The sequence below is a fragment of the Bacillus rossius genome, chromosome 6 (assembly GCF_032445375.1).
Source record: "Bacillus rossius redtenbacheri isolate Brsri chromosome 6, Brsri_v3, whole genome shotgun sequence".
NCBI classification, from domain to species: Eukaryota; Metazoa; Arthropoda; class Insecta; order Phasmatodea; family Bacillidae; genus Bacillus; species Bacillus rossius.
Window position 1 is genome coordinate 8,089,445 of NC_086334.1, and position 8,805 is coordinate 8,098,249.

Sequence of the window (8,805 nt, forward strand, 5' to 3'; positions counted from 1 at the left end):
ACATCGCCTCGCGGCATTCGTGTTACTTTCCTCGGCGATCGTGAAAAAGCCCATCTCGCACGAGTGTCACCAGAGCGCTCCTTGCAGGAGTGACGAGATCAGGAATGAAGTTGAAATGTGGTTCCGACAGCAGGCAGTTCTATGAATTTTCCTCAGGAACCAGCTGCAATTAATTAGTATGTAATAGGGTGCGAGGTGCCTGGTGCTGGTCTGACATCATGGATTGTGACGTCATGGAAGACATCTTGAATGACCTTGTCCTTTGACCTTGACCTACACCTTGACCTTCAAAATTTAGATAAAATTCGCCAAAATTCCCCGTTTTTAGGAAACAAATTCGCCAACGAAATCTTTAAAACCATCTAAAAAATTCAAAAATTCCATTTTCAAAGGGAAACAACCGTAAATAATTTAAACATTCGAAATTTGAATTACCTGAAATATGTATGCCTTTAAAAGAACGAAAATTCCTCGAAGATTCTTAAATTCCTCATCTACAAGTCTCCCTCGGCAGCCGAGGTCATGAGCTCGACCATTAGGATATAATGGCTGCCATTTTTAATTATTATATAACCGTTGAAATTATCGTTACGGTCGCCATCTTGAAAATTCGTAATGTTTCAAAGATGGGGTAAATTTAAAATTTATAATAAAATAAATTTATATATATATTTATCATAAAATAAAAAAAACAAACGGCCATTTTTAAATCATGACACGTCCGCCATATTGAAAGTACGCAATCAGTGTAAAAAAAAATAGAAAAATGTTAAAATGTTAAATTATGTAATACAATTTAAAAAAAAAACATTTAATTAAAAAACAACCATTACATCATAGTGGTCTAGCTCATGACCTAGGCAGCTTACCGAGACTTGTAGATTAGGAATTTAAACCTTTTTGAGGAATTTTAGTGCTTTTAAAAGAAAAAAATATTTGGATGAATTCCAAATTTCAAATTTTTGAATTTTATACAATTGTTTTCCTCGAAAGTCAAATTTTTGAATTTTCAGAATTTATTTTCATTTTTTTTGTGTATTTTTTTTTCTTCTAAAAACTGAAAATTTTCGTGAATTTTGACGAATTGTTGGAAAATGCACATTTAAAATATTTTTTGATATTTTTGGCATATTTTTTTAAGTTCAAGGTCAAGGTATTCCGAGATGGCCACCGTGAGTCTGAATCCAAGATGACGGACCTACGCCAGGTACCTTGCAGCAGCACCAGGGCACGGATAACCTTTTATATACGACTCAATTTTAAGGAAAATAACCTCTGTACCAGTATATAATTGTAAGTAGAATATGATCAATTTTTTTTAAAAAAAAATAATATTTTTAGAGACTTGTAGTTATTAATTTTAATGGGACTTGATAAGGCCTCCAAGCGATTCACAACATAAAAGATGCGGTCAACCATGGTTCAAGTTGGTTATCTATGCCTTCGCGGTGGCGGTACACAACAAATCAACAGTGCGCGCGATCATTAGTTACAGATGGTGTGAGGATTAATCGGTTACAGATGGCATACGATAAGGATGACGCAAATCGGCTCAGCTCATCCATGTCACACCAATTTTTTGGTCCTCTGGTACAACAAAAAAAAAAAACACTTTTTTTTTAAGACGCCTTGCCTTAATATATTAAACCTGATGAACGAATAAGAGATGTGATCCTAACGCATTTTGTTCACGTTGTTCCCACGAACTGTTTGTTGCCAGAAGCTGCTCGGTTAGTGGCGACGCACCGGTTACTGTGGCCATTAGCGCTCCACGTGGCTTCCCCCCGGGTGTCTGACGTCAGACGAGGCGTTCGGGACTGGCAGGTTGGGGCTTTGAGCTGCCTGTCCCTAGCCCCATAATCGTCGGCAGCCGCAGACGTGGCGAGAGCCGCGCTAATCCCGCCTCCGCGGGCAAAACCCGCGGCCCGCCCGCATCTTATACTTCCGCCGGCTCGGAGGAATGAGGATCCAAACCCTCTCCTCCCCCCCCCCCCCTCCCCAAAGACACACACACAGCCCCGTGGCTTTTCCCAGCCTCAAGTCGAGCCGTGCGTGGGGGGCAGGGCGGACTTTATCTGCGCTCGGAGCTCGGAGCCGGGGATCTTTCTATCCTCCCTTCTTTTTTCTTTATTTTAAAAAACAAGACTCATCTGCAACCGCCCCACGACGTAATCCGATTAGCCGTGTTGCTGCGTCTCTCCCGGGCCCTGATGCCCTCCCCCTCCCCACCACGCTAATTCCCCCCTCCTCCTCCTCAAGCCCGCACACCTCGCGCATATCTCGTCGTGTTATTGTTGCGAACAATGGGTCCGTCGAGCGTGCAGACATGACTCCGGGGCGGGATCTGTGCGCGTCAGCTCTTCAGGGCTCCGATACGGCGGGCCCGCTTTCTGCTCTTCGGCCTGTTTGGAACAATGCACTTGCATTTCCTTTATTTTTCGAAATTCATTAACAAAGAATTTTTTTTAACGTGACAACGTCTAATACATCGATGAACGCCGGCTGCACGCACGAAAAAGGATGACTCGTTGTCCCGTTACGCTCATTGTCCCGTTACGATGTGTACCGTTACGCTCATTGTACGCTTGCGCCGCATCTATCTCTCTTCCACTCGATTGGAACAACCATCGATTTGACTTTTTCGAGGCACATTAAACTTGAAACACTCCCATTCGTTTCCTACTTTTCCTACCATCGTCCTATCCTTAACAAAATAACACAGATTGGAAGAAGTTAAATAGCAAACATGTATAAAAGTTATTGTTAAAATAATCTCTTCATTGAAGTAATAAACATTTTTGAATTAATGAGCGCAAATAAAAGTAAATTTATCAATTAAATTGTAGATTTCATTTCACTCTTTCTTTGTATCCATACAAAATAGTGATAATTCAATAAAAATGATTAAATTATATTCATAAAAGTATGCAATCATTTCATCAATGTTTTTTTTGACGTTGTCACGTTAAACTATCGTCCGTAAACCGACTTTACTGACAACCAATATTTTTTATGTGTGCGTGGAGTCCACGAGCGACAGAAGTGAAACTTTGTTGGCTATTATATTATTGGGTATATTGGCTGCAGGTCGCAGATCAGATAAAACATATGCACACATGCGAGCACTAAATTATGCTATTGCGCAATTATGTAAGTATACAAGTATGCACGTGTGCAAGCATGCGCGTATGCTGCGTCCATTCTACCTCTCCCCTGCCGTCTCCTCCTCTCGCGATTCACCCACCACGTACCAAACTATTCCCCTCATGCGATCGGAATTTTCGTAACGCTAGAAAATTCTAGCCCTCCTCCTCCCCCCCCCCCCCCCCGGCCCAACCCAGCAAACACTTTTCACTTCAACAAAGTCTATATTTTTGGCTACGTACTATTTCAAACTACAATTGACACTCAAAACCTATAAAAGATAAATTCAAAAGAAACTTCTTACACAAGTATTGTTTATTTTAATTGTTTCTGTTTCATATCTCGTCAAAGAGATCATTAGAAGTCATCGGAGAGGATGTCTGCGTGTCACCGCCCGATCGCAGCAGGACTGACGCCGAAGCACCTGGTGCTCTTGAACCCGCTCCTTCTTGGGCTTCGGCGTGAGGGTGGACTCCGAAGAGTTGAGAACACTGTAGATACGCCAAGCCGCGAATACCCGTTACCAAGTGTTTCCAACTGTGCTGATTGTGGAACTACACTGAGAGAAAAGTTTGTTTGCCTCAACAAAATGTTTGTTTATATATGGCGAAATAAGTATAATTTGTTAATTCAAACAAAAAATTTGTAGTAGGAAAGATACTATTGACCCAAAAGAATGATTTTGTCAACTCAAATGTAGGCCTATATTTTGTTAGGTGTAACAAATAAATTTTGTTACCTACCAAGTTTGGTTAAGCTAACAAAGTATTTTTTTTACAGCAAGTAAAAATATTTGTTTCGCCACATGTAAACAAATATTTGTTTGATTCAAACAAAACTTTTTCTCTGTGTAGGTTAGCACTCCGTGTGCAAATCGTCTCGAGGTTAGTTCGTTCGTGGGGAGTGAACGTAGCACAGTTCGCAGCGGACCCGAGTGATGCCGGACCCGAACCCGCGACCCAGACCACTATAGAGCATGGCGACGTGGCAAGGTGAAGAGGGTCAAACACACGACAATAAGGTCGTTTCGCCTATCGGAGATAGCTCCCGGCTCGTTTGTTTGGTATTATCTCCGCCTCGTTATCGAGGCTTTGACGGGTGTAGGAGGAAAACAGGGGCGGCCCCCCCGCCGTGCCGCGGAGGAGGATAACTTCGGCCGGCGCCTCGCTCGACGGAACACTCCCGACGGAAGATGCGCCTCCAGGTGTTGCTGCTGGTCGCCGCCGCGGCGCTGGTGTCGGCCGCCGGCGTGGAAAAGCCCGGCAGCTGTCGCCCGTACAGCGGGCTGGGGCCCTGCATCGCCAACTGCGTCAACGACTACAGCTGCGCCGGCGCCCAGAAGTGCTGCAAGATCGGGTGTGGCCGAGTCTGCGAGGACCCCGTCGCGTCGGCTCCAGGTGCGCTGCCTCCCCCCCAACCACCCCCCCCTCCCCCGCGGGGGGTCCGAAACCCCCCAATCTTCAGTTATACCCCTGAACCATGGGCCTCTCCGGCGGGGGGGATGGGGGGGACATGTCCCCTCCGAAAATTCCTTGTGGAGGGAACACAATAGCACTCAAGGGTAATTTTTTTTCCCCCTTCATTTCATTCTAAACAATTCTTCAATCAACATTACATTATTATCATTACATTGTTTCTATTATTATTATTACATTACATACAATACATTCTATTTGTATATTTTTACTTCTCTTCGCCAAATATATTTACATTCCATGGCCCCCCCCCCCCCCTAAATTTACATACCAGAGAGGCCCATGCCCTAAACGACAACTCTATGACTTGTGTAACATATAACCTCGGTAACTCGTGTGTTCTAATGTTGCAGATACGCTTATGATACGAAACTAGGACCTCGGACGCGAGATTTTACGCATAACCCTTAAAAAATAATGCCGTGCCTCATAAAAATACCAAAATCGTGTTCTCGACTAAATTTCTTTGGCGCGAATCAGACACTTAATTTCCGCACCCGCCACTATATAATCCGTTGCCGGAGCAGCTACGTCAACTATTGAAACATAAAATTTGCAGAGCGTAAGGTATGAAACAGTTAGTACTATAAATTTTCACTTTGTCTCTATGAACTTTGGTTCGCGCCATCTGTGGTTACATTTTTTTCCCCCGTTGCATGTGATTTAAGTTCCATTCACGAAATTACTCCTACCAAGAACTAAATACTTCTTCACTAAAAATAAATTTAAAAAAACTGCTACATCAAATTTGGTAAAATAAAAGTACCAGGATTTTTAGACTTGGGTAACATAATAAAACATGAAAGTATATTTTTCTCTGATCACAAAATGTTGTTTTATACGTATAACACGACTCTCTTTATTATCTTCGAAAGAGTTGTGCTATGGGAGTGCATGACTTGATATAATCTTTTGGACATACGCCATTGCTAAGCACTTTTTCTGTAGAAGAAAACTAAAAAATACCCAAAAGACAAAAAACACAAATTAAGCAAAAAATTGCTGTTGTCAACAGGATATAAACACCACATAATTTTTCATAGCAGGAATATGGTCAACAAACAAAGAAAAACAAAGAAAAATGGACTAAGAGAACGAAAAAAAAAAACCACAAATGATGACAGCACAAAAATATTGAAACAAAAACATAATTCAGCACAACAGTTGAAACGAGACAAAAACACGACAAAACGAAAAGAAAAAACAAGCACAATAGTTATCCCAAACAGAAGAGAATGAAAAAAAAAACACAAATGATGACAGCACAAAAATATTGAACCCAAAAAATTCAGCACAGCAGTTGAAACGAGACAAAAACACGACAAAACGAAAAGACGAAACAAACACATTACTTTTTCAAAACAGAAACAAGCGACGTTTCGTGAACTGATATCTGCTCCCGTCCTTAGGCAGAGACGCACATGGTACGAAAACACAGGTGCGACTGAGTAGGGGCTGAAAAATTGAGGGTATTTATCAGAGAAAGGACAACATCTTTTTTTTGTTTCAATATTTTTGTGCTGTCATCATTTGTGTTTTTTTTTTCCGTTCTCTTAGTCCATTTTTCTTTGTTTTTCTTTGTTTGTTGACCATATTCCTGTTATGGAATATTATGTGGTGTTTATATCCTGTTGACAACAGCAATTTTTTGCTTAATTTGTGTTTTTAGTCTTTTGGGTATTTTTTAGTTTTCTTCTACAGAAAAAGTGCTTAGCAATGGCGTATGTCCAAAAGATTACATCAAGTGGCGACTCTCTTTGGCTCAGAAATTTAATTTTTTGTCACATGACATATGATTCTGGCTGCTATGAAGAGTTATTTAGATTTGTCTAAAATTTTATATCAATAATAAATAAATTTTATATTCAATTGGAGCTGAATAAAATATATGTTTCAAACAATATAAATTATTTAATAAAATATAAAATGTATAATGTCACTTATTCAAATTTACAAATTGAAATATTTGGCAGTGGTATGCACGCTTACTTCAAAACCTTTTGTATTATTTCTTTGCAGCTGGAGCGCAGTAATGTTGGAAAATCTGAAGGCGTAGCTGTATGAACAACCGCTACACGAGAGAAAGACGCCTCTCTTCAGACGTACAAGACCTGACAATGACTATTGTAAAGCCTCGTATGCAGGCCATGTTTCTCTCATTTCCAATGTGTATCTGTTGCTGTTTATAATCGTTAATAAAAAACACTGTTATTAATAACTCTTCTGAGTTTATATTTTACATGGGTTTACATTTGACATTTCAGTCTGTTTTTTTCTTAACATTATCAGAAAAAAAAAAGCTTTAAATTGTGATAAGTGAATTTCTACTGCTATTTACACTGGACACAAAAAAAAATCTCAGTTTTGATTTTAATGTGAAATCTCATTTTTGATTTTAATGTGAAATAATTTTTTTTGTGTTGAAGGACACGGATCTTAATTTATATGGTTTTATAAATGTGTGATTTTTTTTTCTTTAAAGGTTATTGTGACTCTTTATATTATATTGTTTTATGGGAAGGGTATCAGTTTCACCGCTGAGAGAGTCTGGGGCGTTCAGCTGCGAGACAAAGGGGAACTCCTGAAGGGATGGAACTCCTGAAGGGATGGAATCAGAGCCCGGGCCCTTGTGCAGTGCTTCCCCCTCGTCTGAGCGCCTGTTCCAGGGTCCCGCACCCTCCATCTCAACACCCCCCCCCCCCTTCCCCCTCCATGCAGCTATCACGTCTCCTCCTCCGAGGTTCCTCCGCCCCGACGCCTCGCCCCGCTCCCGCCGGCCTCCTCGGGTGGCCGATACTGCCCTCGGGTGGCCGATACTGCCCTCGGGTGGCCGATGCTGCCCATCTTCGGCTACCCCGTCCCCTCGCGCCCGGCCGAGCCGAGCCCAGCACCGGGACAACAGCCTGCGACTCGCTCTCCTGGCGAGGCCAGCTCCACGCATTTGCTCTCCTCAGGAATAATGTGTGTGTGGTTTTTTTGACGTGATAACGTCTTATAAATATATGAACGCCGGCTGCACAGCACGAAAAATTTGTCACGTTCCGCCTGAGCCCGAGCGTGCAATAACCGGCCAACCACGTTGTACGAGAAAAAAATCTTCTATAATATACAAACAGGTTAAGGCGGGCTTTTTTAAACTAATTCTTCGTGATTATATTTAAACAAATTATTCAAATTAAATTTTCAAAAACTGTAAATAATATTTGAAAATTAAAAAAAAAATGCAATTTTTCATCAATGTTTTCTTATGACGTTATCACGTAAAATTATCGTCCGTAAACCGACTTTACATACAACCCCTTTTTATATTAAAAAAAATTATTTTTTACAATTTTCGAGCGTTACAAAAATTCCGATCGCATGAGGGGAATATTTGGTTACGTGTAGGTTGGAAACCGGGAGAGGAGGGGAATAGTTAGGTGCCTTGGTGGGGGAAACAGGTACACGAGACGTCGGCAGAGGAGAGGTTAGAAATGATGCAGCATACTTGCATACTTCAACACTTGCACACTTGCATCCTTGCACTTTTACAGACTCGCATATTTACACTTGCATACTTGCGCAATCGCATAATTTAGCTCTCGCATATCTGCATATTATTTTTTTTTTGACGTGCTATCTAAGCCAAATCTATACTAATAATAAAACTGTTTGAAGTAAAAATTATGTACATCGGATGAAACGATGAGAAAAAAAACTATTGCAAATAGCTATTTACATTATGGATAGTTCAAAAATATAAGTTTTTAAATATTTTTTAACTCATGCTCTGCAGTGATTCAGCTCTATATAATTCTATCAGCTGCAACGCACTGAACATAGTTCTGTCACCAAACATAACGTGGAGACTCGGCGCCATGCCGATACTGGGTGCTCCAACGACGATGTGTGGCGAGTCGGGGCGTCACCACGCTTCAAAAACATTTTGTTGCAAGATCATGAGAAACCAATTTTCATTTATTATTTATTTATTTATTATTTTTATTATAAATACAGTATGGTTTTATTTAGTTTATTTATTTATTATTTAATATATTTATATATTTATTTCATTTAATATTTATTTATTTTATCTAAAAATTCCTTTAATTTTTTTTACGTGCATAAATTTGTTTAAGTGATCAATTGGCTTATATACCCTATATTGTTTTACTTATTTTTTTATGTATTTTCCACTAAAACTTCG

At 40.4% G+C, this 8,805-nt stretch overlaps 1 long non-coding RNA gene across 1 annotated transcript; it reads left to right on the plus strand.

Annotated features, from left to right (window-relative positions):
* The first annotated feature begins 4,255 nt into the window (after positions 1-4,255).
* LOC134533493 (uncharacterized) lies at positions 4,256-6,837 on the plus strand. The gene is made up of 2 exons (XR_010075317.1): positions 4,256-4,541; positions 6,639-6,837. It is a non-coding gene; the product is annotated as an uncharacterized LOC134533493 (long non-coding RNA).
* The last annotated feature ends 1,968 nt before the right edge of the window (positions 6,838-8,805 follow it).